This window comes from Sus scrofa, chromosome 7 (genome assembly GCF_054392235.1).
Source record: "Sus scrofa isolate SSC_HxYL_T2T_F1_AM1 chromosome 7, Sscrofa_HxYL_maternal_Yorkshire_Landrace_v2.0, whole genome shotgun sequence".
NCBI classification, from domain to species: domain Eukaryota; kingdom Metazoa; phylum Chordata; class Mammalia; order Artiodactyla; family Suidae; genus Sus; species Sus scrofa.
The window spans coordinates 12,371,894-12,388,216 of NC_139389.1; the positions used below are offsets into that span (position 1 = coordinate 12,371,894).

Below are 16,323 nucleotides of genomic sequence, written 5' to 3' on the forward strand. Positions count from 1 at the left end.
AACAAGTTCTCCTGCCTGAATGTCCGTTTTGGCTCCAAGGGAATCTTCACCTAGATGCTGTGACATCCCTTTATCACTTTCTGAAACCAGCATCCAGTCTGGTTCCATACTGGTGCTGCTGTTTGGCACCAGGTCTCCAGGCCTAAGAGCCACTTAACTGCTATATTCAGCTACTCCCATAGCAGTGTCAATTCTTCTTCAAAATGTCTCAACCATGGGGTAAAAAGCCTCACACCTGTCCTTTTTTTTTTTTTTTTTTTTGCCTCTTTAGGGCCACACTCAAGGCATTATGGAGATTCCCAGGCTAGGTGTGGAATCGCAGCTGCAGTGCCAGCCTATGACACAGCCACAGCCATGCAGGATCTGAGCTGCACCTGCGACCCATACCACAGCTCACAGCTACGCCGGATCTCCAACCCACTGAGCGAGGCCAGGGATTGAACCCGCATCCCCATGGATACTAGTGGGGTTGGTTCCTGCTGAGCCATAATGGGAATGCCTGCCCTTTTTTCCATCCCACTGTGGAGTAAGAAATTTGACCCTGACCCACCCAAAAGGGCTAGTCTTTGCCTTTGGCTCCTGGGAGGTAATGTATGCTATACCCAGTAGGAGACTTGGGGGGGGGGCGAGGTAGGGGGGCTCGAGTCACAGCAGGGGACCTCCCCCAAGGCTCTGAGTCCTCATCTTAAAGTGAGAATAATACGAAGGCCTACCCTGCAGGGTTAAACGCGCCCACTCAATGAGATGACCGTATCATGAGCACTTAGTCCCCAAGTGTGGGGTACGCACCCCCAAGTCAGCTAAGAAGTGGAGCTATGTCCATATTAACCTCTTTTCTTCTTAATTCTACGAAGACGATGGGGAATGGCCAGAGTACTCTGAGGATTCCGTCAACCTGATGCAGTATTTGCGTTGTATGACACACAGTATTTTCATTTTGAGGTTTGCGAGTGTTCCTTTTCTAGCAGATCTGTTATTTCCGCCCCGACTGATTTGTTGGAAAAGTTCTGCTTTAGTCTAAGGTTCCTAGGATGCACACGCTTTCCTTCCAATCTAATTCCCGCAGAGAGCAGGGCAGCTGGGCCTCCTTTCAGTGTTTTCGGCTCCTGTGAGCGTCCCGAACTCATGACGGAGGCCACAGACAGTCCCAGACGGGTGCTGAGGGCCACTGCTTTTCTGATCTGTCCCAGAGTGTACTTCCGAATGGGAAGTGGAAGCAAAGACCCTGATTTCAGTTTGAGATAATTTCTTAAACCTAAGTGAGGCTTTTCCAAAAGTACACAAGAAAAAAAAAAAAGTTCCCATTTAGAGAAATGTCTTAATGTTAAGTCAGAAAAATGCACCCGTTTAACTTATATCTTTTATCTTCATGTCTGATACACTTATTTTTCTCATAAGAACATGTCCCCATAAGTGAGATCTTTCTTGCCTCTCTAGGCTTGAAAAGTCAGTAGTTTGCTTGCCTTTTGCTGTGGTTAGCTTATTGGGGGTGCGGTGGTGAGCAGAAAAGCAGTGACTGAGTCAATTCATAACATTTCCAACGTAAATGATAAAGGGAACGCATCATCCATGTATTTAGCAAAATATACAAAGTATTTGCTTCCAGATGTCCCCAGAAAATTCTCCACTGGTGAGGAGAAGGGACCAGCTCGGGAGCTTTACACAAGCCACCAACAGGCACAGGTAAAGCTTTAGACAGGTGGGTTTTGTTTTCTATTTCACAGCTGACTTGAAACTTTCCTCAAGGACAGTGTGTGAGATGTTTTAATTACATGCATGGATTTACAAGCTCCCCCACTCCGATGGCCCGGACCACGTGGGGCCCTTTCACGAGGAAGGAATCGCAGGATGATAGGAGATCTTTGGTGGAAACGACCATAGCCAGACACACCCCAAGCCTGGTGGCTTTGTGGCTCAACAGAAGCATGATGGGAAAAGTTCGAGTCAGAATTCGGGAATGGAAGAGGGCGGTGTAGGCACGTCTAGATGCGGGGTCTAAAAAAATATGCCACTCGAAAGGGATTATTTTAACAAGGCTGAAAAACAAGTTCTCTGACAGAAACATGACAGGGAAAAGAGCTCGGCATGGGAGAGAGCTGATGGGGGGTTGGGAGCTTTAGACTGTTGTGAAATTCTCATTACAAAGAACTACAGAGACACTTGGCCACTGTGCAAGTGAGTAAAAATGGCTTTGTCTATGAGAATGAAGAAATTAAAACTACTCTAAGTAGCACACTTTCTAGATCACAATGATGCATGCACACGCTGCAAGGAACGCTCCCCGGGTCGGTTATCAGATATACTTGTGACTCTAAAAATACACGTGCCCTGTAGTTTGGTGAGATTTCAGCAGATCCGTGTTGGGACCCAAGAATCTTTATTTTTAAAAACTCTTTATTTTTAAAAACTCTTGTGATTCGGACCGGCACTTCCGACTGGGAACCTACTATATACCAGCATACTAGAAACACCTGGAGAGATTTTTCAAAATCCTGCTGGTCAGGCCACACCCCAAGCCCACCTGGTCATACAGCCTAAGCGGGGGTGGGAATTTCAGCAGAGACTGAGCATCACCACTTGGAACCGAAGTCCTCAGAGGGAGGTACACCTTCCTTTATGTATCGGCCACCCCCAGCACCAAGGACAAGGCTGGACACACAGCAGGTGCGCCACCATAAAGCCAGACACACCATTTCTAAGGCCTCCAACCGTTCCAACTATTGAAAAGTGCAAATGAGATGCCGAGTTCCAGAACCATCTATTCATGTCCTGAGCTCCAATTTTATGTGTCGGCCCAGATGGAATTTGCTTTTATTGAACTGTGCTTTTCCCAGAAAACAAAATCTAGGTTTTCGGTTGTTTTTTTGGGAGATGTTCAGAGGATAGGTTAATTTCCCATGATTTCGGGGGGCAGAGCTCCAAAAGATGCCCGAAGTTGCTCAGAGGCCAGCCTCTAGGTGAGAGGCAAAGCCAGCTGGAGCCTGATGTCATCTGGGCCGTGACAGGGACAAGAAATACTTCTCCCGTAGGCAGGTTCCCAGGTCTCCGAGAAACAAGAAGCTCCGTGCAGCCATGACCACCTCGTTCAGCTCACATTTGCTTTTTTTCGTTTGTTTTTGTCTTTTTTGTTTTCGTCTTTTGAGGGCCACACCCGCGGCATATGGAGGTTCCCAGGCTAGGGGTCGAATCGGAGCTGTAGCCATCGGCCTACACCACAGTCATAACAACGCCAGATCCGAGCCGCGTCTGCAACCTACACCACAGGTCACGGCAACGCCAGATCCTTAACCCACTGAGCAAGGCCAGGGATCAAACCTGCAACCTCATGGTTCCTAGTCATTTCTGCTGCACCACGACGGGGTCTCCTCAGCTCACATCTTACAGCAGGCACACAGCCAGCTTTGGCCACCAGGCCCCACGTGCTGATGGCTCCCATGTCCTCTAACTGTGTGACTTTGGCACACCCGAGCCTCCAAATCCTGCTGTGCGCTGCTGTCCTCCCCCTCCCTCCTTTGGTGGAGAGGCATGCATTTCAATGAAGACCTCTGTCTACTGTTTAGGTGCCTCTAACTGGCTGCACCTAAAGGGGTCCCCAGCCTGGTCCCTCGGCCAGATGCTGGTTTGCTTCAGGTGGTTGAGAGCAGAGACCAGTCAGCCTTGTGGCCCACAGACGCCACTGAACCAGGAGTGCTGAGCAACCGTAAGTCAATCAACGCAGTGGTGCTTCCAGCCGCCTTCCACGCTCCTCAGTGCTAAGAACATCGACCCCCAGTGGCAGGTGACTCATCTGCCACTTTCCTCACAGGCTCTTCTAAGCTAAGAAACAACAAAGAGCCGTTTTGACCCTGATGGATGAGATGGGTGGGAAAGCAGCGCCTCATCCAAGGGGAAAGGCATGGCTTCTCCCGTTCCGCTCCCCGGGTCCTCACCCATCCTTGAGACTCGTGGCTGGAGCAGCCCCCTCCCCCTGCTGCTATGACTCCAAGCACCCCTGCCCGCAGAGAGCACTGCTTAGAAGTAGCCGATGCAGGGCGGCCTTGGGGTGTGCCTTTGATGGGGTTCACTCCTTCCCTGGGACCACCTTCCATTTCTCCTCCCAAGCGTGCTGACGTCATTCTCCCATTGAAACAAGTCATTTACGCGTGTTGCTTGGAAAGCTCCGCGTGCTTATAATCTGTGGGACGCAGAGCAGACAAAGCAACTGCCTGGATTTCTCATCTCTGGACACACGGGAGACACTCAAGAAGTGATTTCCTTCTCCCCCCTATGTTTCCTGCCCAGTGTCCACTCTTTGAACAAAAGAATCAGGGACTAAAACAAATGCACAGGTCATGGATTTTTTTTTTTTTTTTTTTTTTTTTTACCTCTTCTCTGATCATCCTGTTGACGGAGAAGTTTTAAACACTAGGTTTTTCTGACCTCATTTGGCTTTTAGCGGAAAAAAGTTTCCACGCTTCTTTCTCGTTGCGTTTCAAAGCTAAGGTGAACGAAACCAGGGCTGTGTTTAATTCCGAGCATCATCTCGTTGCTGTTGGCAGCATTCTGGGAAGAGTGATCTATTTTGCCCTTCAGTGAACACCCCTTTCAGAATCTTTCGTCAAGGCCCAAGGAATTGTGGGTTTTTCCCTGTGGTACTTTTCAATTTTCCTTGGCCGAGAGGTTGGATTGTGTCACAATGCCTCCGTTTCTCATCTTGGAAACGACTGAGAACCGTGTGTACGGCCCTGAAACCAAAGAATCATCAGGACAAGGGAAATGACACCAGGAAAGCTGCTTGACCTTCTCTGAGGGGAAAGCACATAACTTACGCAGATAACCCTAGATTATCTGACTTTTTAAGAAATCCCAGCATACTATGTACAAACTGCTTTTGGACCAGGGATTGCTTCTACCGGTAGCTCAAAAACAGCAAGATCGGGAGTTCCCATCATGGCACAGTGGTTAATGAATCTGACTAGGAACCATGAGGTCCAGGGTTCGATCCCTGCCCTTGCTCAGTGGGTTAATGATCCGGCGTTGCGGTGAGCTCTGGTGTAGGCCGGGGGCTGCAGCTCCAATTCGACCCCTAGCCTGGGAACCTCCATATGCCGTGGGAGCGGCCCAAAAAAATAGCAAAAAAACAAAAAACAAAAAAAACCCAGCAAGATCGATTTTACATTAGGTATTTGTCAAACATTTGGAGGACGATAAATGTGAGCAAACAAAATTTTATCATATTTGGGATGAACCCTAAAAAAACCCAAACACACCTGCATTCTGTGTTGATATTCTGAAGGTCTAGATTGAAAGAGCAGGCATCACGGGATCGACTAATAAACAGGGTTGTGGGTGACTGTGCAATGGGGTGTGATACCTTCTTCTCTGTATCTTTTCCATCAACATCCTCACATGCTGGTTTCCGCCTAAAGCCAAGAACCCCCAGTTCATATGGATTTTACACCAATTCCACATAGGTTTATATTTACTTCTGGCTATTCCGTTTGTAAAAGATAACTTCGGAATTCCCCTTGTGGCTCAGCAGTAACGAACCTGACTGGTATCCACGAGGATGCGGGTTTGATCCCCGGCCTCGCTCAGTGGGTCAAGGATCCGGTGTCGCCGTGAGCTGTGGTATAGGTCACAGACGCGGCTCGGATCCTGCACGGCTATGGATGTGGTGTAGGCTGGTGGGTACAGCTTTGATTGGACCCCTAGCCTGGGCGCTTCCATATGCTGCAAATGCGACCCTAAAAACAAAAAAAGTGCTCCAGCGGGTCTGAGAAGGGGACAGTGCCATCCCTGCGGTGAGTGAGAGACGAAGGGCATCATTCTGGAGAAGCAGAGGTTAAGGAGTTTAAGACTCATCCAGTTTTACAAGGATCCAAGACAGACAGGGATCATCTCTCCCCTGGGAGAATGGAGAGGAGGTGAGGGGGCCCCAGGATTTTAGAAGTCGTGATTAATACTGCGGGAGGGAAGCTGCGGCTGGGAGAGAGACGCAAAAAGAAGAGTAAAAAGGGAGAGCAACACCCAACTTTGGTGAGAGAGGAAACGTGGAAGAAAACAAACACATCAACTATATTAAATGGGGCAGAGAAACTCGAGCAAGACGTGCACTAAGAAAGGGCTCCAATGAGCCACCCTGAACAGCAGAAGCACTGGTGAGCTTCTAAACGGTAACTGACTCAGAATTTGGGTTAATGACCTTTGGATGAAACCCTACAACCATAGATGAGAACAGTTTTCAAAGAGAACAGTTTTACAGACCTACTTTCAAGGTGGGGAATGGATATACGTATCAGGTGACATCTTAAGTGTGTGTGTGTGTGTGTGTGTTTAGGGCTGTACCTGTGGCAAATCGAAGTTCCCAGACTAGAGGTTGAATCAGAGCTGCAGCTGCAGGCCTATGCCACAGCCACAGCCATATGGGATCCAGACTGCATCCGAGACTTACACCACAGCTTTCGGCAATGCCAGATCCTTAACCTACTGAGTGAGGCCAGGGATTGAGCCGGGCGTCCTCATGGATACTAGTCGGGTTCGTTATTGCTGAGCCACAACGGGGCTCCTTAAACGTGTTTTCCAGCCTCTAGACTCAGTGGCGAAATCTACATTATTGATGAGCTTATTTTAAATTTACATATGTCAACGGAAAATTATGTCCTTGAATAATATATTCAGCACTTGGAAATCTCATGCCTGGGATTACACTGGCTGAGACTCCCACATCGTCAAGGAGGTGCTTGAATAAACAGATGGGCTTTATACAAGTGCCCTGAGAGCCAGGGAACATGATTATGTTTCAGTTGAAGGGAAGTAAACCTCCTGGAAATTTCTGCCCTTGGGGTTGACTCTTTCTTCAACCGGGTTTTAAGCCTCAGGCTCATTCACGGGAGCCCTTCTGCCAATTCCAACTCCTCTGATGGTAAACTTGGTAAAAGGTAATGCAAATTATTAGTACCATCATCTCACAGGGTTATGTTTGAAGATATACAGCAAAGACCACACACACCCTTCTCCTGTCTCCATCATCCCAACACATCATTGGGGTCCTTCCCTGAGGTTGAAAACTGGATTCTAGAATAGTCCTGTTAATTCGTGGTGAGCCAACACACCAAGGTAAGAAGGATGCATTGGGCAAATGAGAATGTCTTTGCCTATTTCAGATAAATGACCCCTCGGGACCAGGTAGCTTGCAGCTTCTTCAATGATGTTGCACATTTCTAATAGTCGTTTAGTTTATTTCAGGTAATTAAAATGCTCGGTAGTTACTATTTCTCTGGGCCCCTATGGAGAGCAAGTGGTGTCATACTCAAAGACACGAAGCATCCGAAAGTCAGGATGAATAAACCTGGAGGATGTTTCTACACACGGACATGAACTTCCCAGCCAAGGGGGGACCAGTGATGATGATAAAATCCGGAGTAACATGGAGGAGACAGAGAGGAGACAGAACTTGATGTTTCATTCAAGTTTCGCTGTGAAACAGGATTCAGAAAGGATACTGTACCATTTGGTATTCATTATTTTGGTTCGTGCACATGGCTAATTATTTCTACAGCGTTTAAGATCTCTTTAAAACAAACAGATTCTGCGCATACACACCCACTCTTTAAAATATGCCTTTTATCCCCTCTTCCAGAGCCTTGAGGAAATTTCTGATGGATTGCCTCAAGGGCAGCACTCTGGGAGTCAACCTAGATTGTATGCTAAAAATGTAACCGGCCTCTAAAACTTGTATCAACAAATTAACGAAGAGGACATTGCAGCCTTTGGGGTATAAACAAAAGGACTCTCAACTTTAACTTGCAGATTTTTTTTTTTCTTTTAAGGTTCCGTAATAAATTTCCCTCCTGGAAGAGTCCACTGTCCTTCCTCTTCCCAGACTTCCCCTCCTCCTCCAACTGTCTTAATGTCAGACCCACAAAGCAGTTGTCCCGTTTGAACTCGCTGTATGAATCCTCGTATTTGGTTCTTCCTCGGACACCAACCTTCAGTGAGGAACTTTTGATCTTAAATGGTCAGTGTTTCTGGACTCCCAGGAATCCTTCACTTAAGGCGTTTCGCCTTTTTGAGGCTATGTAACCAGCCATAAGGAAGCAGGGTCACATGGAATGCATAATTACCTGGTGAATTTGGGCGACTCTAGCAAATTCCATGGATTCCTTAGTTCCCGCTGTGAAGCTGGCCAGTCAGCCTTCCTGGGTCTGGTCATAGCTGCAGACTTTTAGCACCTAGGGCCCCACAGAACTGCTAGAGCTTGCTTCAAACCAAAGCACCCATGAGAGACAACGGAGTCCACTCCTATCCCCCTGCCCCTGCTACATGAATCAGCTTGTGATGATGGAGAAATACAGCAACTAGTTCTCCTGAGTGGATGGCCCTGGAGGCCTGGCTCTCAGAGCAATTTGTAACCATCTGGAGCGTTACACCCCTAAAACAAGATGTCTTGGCACTTCAGAAGGACAGGGCTGGCACTGGGAGACATCCCAGGACAGTTGCTCAAGTGGCCGCCTGTTAGCCTTGTCTTCACAGGCTCACACACTCCCGTCCTGGTCCCAACTCTCTCGGCTCCCCCCCTCCGTAACCAGCATCATCGCTTCATTCCTGCATCTCCTACCGCCACCTTCCCCACCAGGGTCAAACAGAAGGACATGGACCCGTGCCTCTTCCTGGCGGCAGCACCTTGGAGAGACTGCTGTCATTTCTTTTTAAAGGAAGGGTGATGCTGGGCAGAGAAACAGGTTTGAAGCCTTGGCAGTTAAGCTAAGATTTGAGGTCATTCTTGTTGGTATATACTGTGGAGATCTTATCCTCACTCATCCTACGCAAAGTTCCCTACCCGTATAGATATCATACTCAGTGTAGGTATAGATAGGCATTTAATTTCATCCCCTAATCCCTCATTTAACAAGCCTCTGTTGGCATCCTCTGGGGGCTCAGTGGGTTGAGGATCCAGTGCTGTCACTGCTGTGGTTCTGGTTACCACTGTGGAGCAGTTCTCATCCCTGGCCTGGCAACTTCCACATGCGGCACATACAGTCAAACAGAAGACCCAACAAAAACCAAACTAAGCTTTACTGAGTGCCTACTATGTATGAACAAGGAGTAGGAATAACAATGGCTCGTATGCATAAAAGCAGTTACTATTTGCTGGTGCTTTACGTGGAACGTCTCATTTAAGCAGCACTCCCCTAGTTGCCATTATCATATCTGATTAAATGAGATGATTCATAGGTAGCAGCACAGAGCTATGTCATACGTACATGTCCAGTTCCTTTGGAACAAAATCACCTCCATTTCCAGGGCACCCCTGCCTGTTTTTCTTATCTCCCTTACTACATTATTTTATCCCTAATAGAGGTTTTTTTTTTTTTTTCCTGGAAAAATGGATGCTTACTCGATGTCTGTTGGCTGTTCAGCTTTAGAAGTGCAAGAAGAGACACAGAAAACCTCTAAGACTCTGAGATCCCTGATGGTAAGCAAACGTCTTTCTTTTCCCCAACCCTAATGCCGTGGCCATGTGCCCAACACACATGCAAGAGGCACAAGCTAAATATGTGCCACACAAATGAATTCCGGGGTGGACTAAGTGTCACGCCATGTAATAATCCTGAGTGCTTCATATTCGCTCACAGGGTTCTTCTGGTGCTGGATGTGCCACTGAAAGGTCCCCAGCAAAACTCAGGGTCTATTCAAGGTCTCACTGAGCGTAAATAAAGTATGAGGTGGGACATAAGCCAGGGTTTACAAAACCATAAGCACAAGCTGATGTTCTTTGCTATGAATCGATCTCTTCAACACGGTCAGTCCGACCACAGAAGAAGGACGGGTTTTTCCTCCATGCAGAGAACTGAGCTCCTGCTGAGATTTTTCAAGTGGAGCGAAACCAGGGTGGCAGGGCAGTGGGGGTATTTCCACCTCCATCATCTAAAACCAGCTGGTTTTCACTGTATTCTCAAAATGTCCCCAGGTTTCCCCCTCTTGGCCACTTCTCTTCCCACACTGCCTTGTTTCTTGGACTGACTTGGGGTGGGGACTTGCAGGGAGCAGTGAGTTTGTAAGGTTTCCATTTCACCCCAGGTTAAGGGGCACACAATGTAATTGCGGGGCCCGCTGGGGTAACTACCAGAACCAGAGTTAACAGCTACATCTTGGGGCCATGAGACCTGGTAAAATCTGTAAGTGACTCAGAAATACAGTTCCAACCTGCTATGTTCCCAGGTCAGTGGGAATTTCTCAGGGCACCCACATCAAGCAGCCCTAGAAAGCATTTTGATGGTGAGATGATGCATTTCGGCGGCAGGGGCTTGGCTTTAATTTCCAAGCTTCGAGCTTCAAAGGGTCCAGTTAACGAAGGACGCCATCTAGAGTCAATTAAAGGTGGATCTTGAACGACGACCACAAAGACCTCCTGGTATTTTAATTTCACTCACCATTAGCACTTGGGCAGCGGATAAATCAAAGTCAGACTACGAAGAGCATCTGCTTTACAAAGAGTAACTCCCCAAACGGAACTCCCTGTATGTGACGAAGTATGGGGCACCATTTTTGAGATGATTTCATGCCAAAGTTCTGGATATTTTTAGGCTGCGAGACTAAAGCCTGGTTCCCCCCCCCATAGCCTGAGAGAGAACTGGGGCCTTACTGCTCACACCCTTACTGCTGGGGTGTGAGATCCTCTACTCACACCCCAGCATCAGAGAGAAAGTGACCCGCTCATTGATATTATTTGACTAACACTCTACAGACCACAGACAGCAGGGCTGTGGGCTGTGAAATAGCATATGACCTGGTGCCTGTTGCCTTCAGAGAGCTTCCCATCCGGAAGTGGAGACCCCGCTGAGGATTACACGGAATCCTTCCAGCAAGCTGCTGCTCAGCTAGGGGTGTGCGTGGCGTGGATGCAAAGCACAGAGGTGTAGCATGTAAATCAGCACTGATTTTTAAAAAATGGTACAGTTAAGGGGAACTAAAGCTGCACTCCTGGCTTTCAAAGCGTTTCTTCTTTCTGCTTTATACCAGAGAAACACCTGCATGACATTGCAGGAGCTTCATCTTCCTTGGCCTTCGCCACATCTACTACTGGAAGAAAATCGCAGTGTAAACCCAGCAGAAAAGCTCTTGAAAAAGTATTTTACTTTTCATCTGCTTTTCGATTCAGATCAATTCCTAGCACAGACGATAGTCACACAGGGCATTTCAACTTGCAAAATGGAGTTCCCGTCGTGGTGCAGCGGAAATGAATCCGACTAGGAACCATGAGGGTACAGGTTCGATCCCTGGCCTCACTCAGGGGGTTAAGGATCCGGCGTTGCTGTGAGCTGTGGTGTAGGTCACAGACGTGGCTCAGATCTGGCGTGGCTGTGGCGTAGGCTGGCAGCTGTAGCTCCGATGAGACCCTTAGCCTGGGAATCGCCCTATGCCGCAGGTGTGGCCCTAAAAAGCAAACCAAAACAAAAACCAACAAAAAAAACCTTGCAAACTGTTTGCAAGGAGTGTTGAGGTGAGACAGTGGAAATCCAGCTACGTCTAAACAATCTGAAACGACCTCATATTGAACAGTTACCTTTTCTTTTCCTTCCCTTCCTCCTGCTATAGCAACTTCTTCCTGCTTCCCCACACTGAGGTAGAATTGCTTCTGTCTGCATCTAGATATTAATCATATCCACTTATACACCTGCTGGGGAAGGGTCCCTTCAGACTCCCCCTTATGTTCCATCCCCACGGATGCCGATGTAAAAAATTTTTTTCTGTTTCCTTATTTGTTCCTCTGACGTTCAACTCGTTCTGACCTCTTCTCAGCATCAGGGATTATGTTTATTGTTGTGGCTAATCTTGGCTGCACCCACGGCAACATTAAAAAAAAAACGAAAAACAAAACTCATCTCAGATGACTACCTGTGATTACCTATGAGGCCCTGTTGATAGATGAAAGGAGACCTTTGCAATGAGTTTTCATGACATGTCTGCCTGTTAAAAACAACAATAACAGTTCGAACACCACCTCCACCTTCCTGATCACCTGTCCTCCTGGAGGTTAGCCGGATGCTGGCAGTTTCCTAGGAAACGATATGATATCACACAGCAGTGCCGCATTAATGCAGAACCCACCACCCAGCTACATTCTGCCTCTGGCATCCTAGGAGCTTACCTCTCTGCTACAATCAGGAGCACAAACGGGCTTAGAATATAACAAAAGGGACTCCTGGATTTTTCGGTTGGTTAAGAATCTCAGAGGCACTTAATACGGAGGGCGTTGAATAACACAGATGCCAACCTCCAAGTTAACAACCACGTGACATAGTCACACACATCTTGTGGAGAGTCTAGCCCACAAGAGAAGGGTCCTCCTGGTTTTAATTAGCTACTAATATGGGGGACAACTTTATAAAAGACAAATGTGTGATGTCTTCTTTTCTGACTTTCCAGAATGATCTTCCACATGGAGCCAAAACCAGAGAGTTGTAACTCTTCGTGACTTTCTCCGCCAGTTATCCCAGGGGGATCTTCCTCCGCCACCGCACCTGTCTTAGCTGACAAGCCATGCAGCATAACACAAAGAGCTGCACTTACTAGTAACCTTAGTAGGTACATACAACTCATGGAAAGCGTACATTTCCCGGTCACTATTCATCATGGGAAGTGGTGACAGCGTGGGGTGACATTGTGCTGTGTACGCTGACCCTGGGAGCAGGGAGGGAGGGACAGGGGCAGCTCTAAACTGCTGAATGACTGTGTACTGTGTTTATACACATCACACCTTGCAGAAACAATTTTGTTTCTGATACACATACACAAATCCACCAAAGGATTCTGATCGAGCCCTAAAAATACAACCTCAGGTCTGAAAAAGGGGGCAGAGCTTATTTAATAAAGGCATATTGTTCCAGGTGCCTGATTTGTATATACTTGTTATATATCCATATTTGAACACATAGGTCCATGAGATCATGCCCTTCTGAGCTCAAAATCTGTGGTTAATCATCCCTCATCCAAATATCCATTCTCCCTCTTTTGCTTAGAAGTAGAAACCTTGATTTTGAACTAGACATGTCACCTCTCAGCTGAGAAAAGCTTTAACGTCTTCCTCTTCCCTTGCAGTGCGGTGTCATGAGTCTTAAATTCTAGCTGACATGAAGTAAACGATGTGGTATGTTAACTCTTGCAAGTATCTTTGAAAAGATGGCGAGGCCTTTCTCCTTCTCTCCTTTCTCCTGGAATACTAATGGAAAGGCTGGAGCGGAGGCAGCCATTTTGTACATGAGAGATATACTGGGAAAAGTAAAACAGAATTGATAGGATTGGGTCCCTGACCCTGGCTAGCTGCCCTATAGGCCCTGGAATCCTGCCTCATAACCTCTTTCATGTGAGAGAAAAATAAATGTCTAATTTTCCTAGTCTTTGCACGTGTGTGCATGGGTGTGTGTGCCAGGGGGTGGGCGTGGGGTGGTGGCAGCATGGAAGTACACCTAATCCTGTTACAAATGGACCTTAAAGTCATAATAGACTTTGTTTTACAGATAAGGAAACTAATGATTAAAGATCAACATTAATAAATGTCTCAATAAGGGAAGCAGAGTCGGCAAATTAATTACACTTCTGTTTAATCTTCTGCTTCTAAAGATAGATGATGGAGGTTCATATTTTATATGCCCAATGCTATCTATTAAATGAATGTAATTTTATATTTCACATGTCTTTGCATTTCTGAACCTCTGAGGTTTTCCAATTGGCACATCTAATCCCAAATCACACACACTCAAGGAATAAGATATTAAACAATAAAAAAACATAAAGAGGTCTATACCTCGTGACACATGCTTCTTTCCTGTTTTGTGCATTAACTGGCACCTATCTTAATCTGCATTTTAGGACGTTAATCTACAAAACTGTATTAATTTGCACTGATGTTTTAAAGAGTGCTGAACAAAGATTGTCAAATCTGGGGGATGAGTCAGCATCTGAAATGTTAAAAAGTATCTTTAACAACTTTCAATATGTATGCAAGATAATCGATATACTGTAGCCATAAAACTTGCTCCCACATGCTTTAACAGAATAACCTCTGGAACGAGCAGATATTACTAAATTGATAAAACTAAATTCAGTTAATGAGAAAAAAGAAACTACCTACCTCTACCTGGGACAGCCCCACACTCCACCCTACAAATCACTCTATGGCCATTAAAAACAGAAGGAAGCTTTTCCCCTGTGTGTTACACTAACTTCAAACTGGCTCTCTAGTCTTCTAAAACTCCTCTTTTTTTAATATTTGAAATAACAGTGGGAGTTCCTGTTGTGGCTCAGCGGTGACGAACCCCACTGGTATCCATGAGGACGCCATTTGATCCCTGGCCCCGCTCAGTGGGTTTAAGGATCTGCTGTTGCTGTGAGCTGTGGTGTAGGTCTCAGATGTGGCTTGGATCCTGTGTTGCTGTGGCTGTGATGTAGGCCAGCAGCTGTACCTCTGATCCAACCCCTAGCCTGGGAACTTCCATAAGCCGCAGGTGCACCCCTAAAAACCAAAAAAAAAAAAAAGAAAGAAAGAAAATGGTAACAGAGGGATAGGCAGTATGTGGTTTCCCGCATTCTGCTCCACATCCAGTAATATCTCTACTCACGCCCAAGGACAAATAAACCCAAATATCCAACAGAACTCTTTTGTCCCCTAGGTATGGCCCCAAGGTTTGGAAGGACAACATGCATCCTTTCAAATAAAAGGCAGGAGCCATGGAGTAGCAGAGTCACGAGCTTACACTGCGTGATCAACTATGCTCACTCGGTGAATGGGGAAGATGGGGTTAACCTCTCACGTCTGTTAACCTCTAACTGTTTTACTCTCAGCTTCTGGGCAATTGCAGGCCTTTAAAGGTGTACAAAGGGGGCACAGGGCTTCAATACCTCTCGCCGCCCCGCCCCCCCCTCCCCCCGAGCATCTCTGACAATCTCCAACATCTGCTTAAATGCTAGCTTAGCTCAAAGATAAACTACCCTTCTTGATTTCATTCCACCAGGACCGAATCCTTGACTTGGACTATTTGCCTTGGAAAATGAGTTTTTCTCTCCCTCCGCAAAGGATGACTGCCGTGTATAATGGTCTCTGAAATGCTAACGGAAACCAAGAAATCACCTGTCATGAACTCTCAGGCTGTGCATTATGAAGAGCAATATTGATATTTACCTTCTGACTCGTCAGGCTGGAGGGCAAGGCAGAAAAAGCCTCCAGATTTCCCTGGCTCTTCTGCCTTTTTAGATGGGAAATAATGCTGGTGATGATAATGTTGGGATTGTCATGCAAAGCATTTTCAAATCCATGATCATCTGATTTGTTTCTTGCAGGAATCCTGCACGCGATGGGTATTATAAATGTCCAGAAGAGAGAATGGATACAGAGGGTTGGTTCAAGGATACCATCACTCAAAAAGACACAGGTACTCCAGTGTTCACTGCAGCACTATTTGCAATAGCCAAGACATGGAAACAACAGCAATGCCCATCAACAGAGGAGTGGATCAAGAAGATGTGGTACATATACACAGCGCAATATTACTCAGCCGTTAAAAGGAATGAAATACTGGCATTTGTAGCAACATGGATGGACCTAGAAATCATCATGCTAAGCGAAGTCAGTCAGACAATGAGACACCAACATCAAATGCTATCACTGACATGTGAACCTGAAAAAAAGGACAGAATGAACTTCTTTGCAGAACAGATACTGACTCACAGACTCTGAAAAACTTATGGTTTCCAAAGGAGACCGTTTAGGGGGTGGGGGGATATGCTGGGGTTGTGGAGTGGAAATCCTATAAAGTTGGATTGTGATGATCACTGTACATTATAAATGTAATAAATTCATTGAGTAATGAAAAAAATTGAAAAAAAATTAAAAAAAAAAAAAAAAGGTTGTGCTCCCAGCAACCCAGATGAGGAATGGCAGCACCACTGCTCCTGCCATCAAGCTTAGGAGGAGCTGTTCTATCCACATTAAGCACACTGCCCTGGACATGTTCTTTAAATGCAACTGTTCTTCATTTGGGTCCACTCTTTTTTTTTCACTAATAACCATCAAAGCTCTGAACGGTACAGCTCTATGAAAACAAAGAAGCTACTAAAACTGCTCTCCCATTGGTTTTATAAAGATTCGAGAACAAAGGCAAAAAAACTGAGTAATGTCATTAAAAACAACTAGCACACAAAGATGGTCTTAGGAAAAGTTGAGACAGCCATGAGAGAAGACATAATTTTTTTTTTCAGATGTCTACGTTATCACCAAAACTAGTGTTTGTCACGTAGGACTAACATATTTTTGCTTTTCCTAATACAAAAATAAAATATGCT

General features: G+C 46.2%; 1 protein-coding gene across 2 annotated transcripts in view; it reads right to left on the minus strand.

The window, feature by feature from the left end:
• ATXN1 (ataxin 1) overlaps nucleotides 1–16,323 on the minus strand; it is a 417,087-nt gene that overhangs the window by 39,799 nt on the left and 360,965 nt on the right. The gene's annotated exons all lie outside the window — the stretch shown is intronic.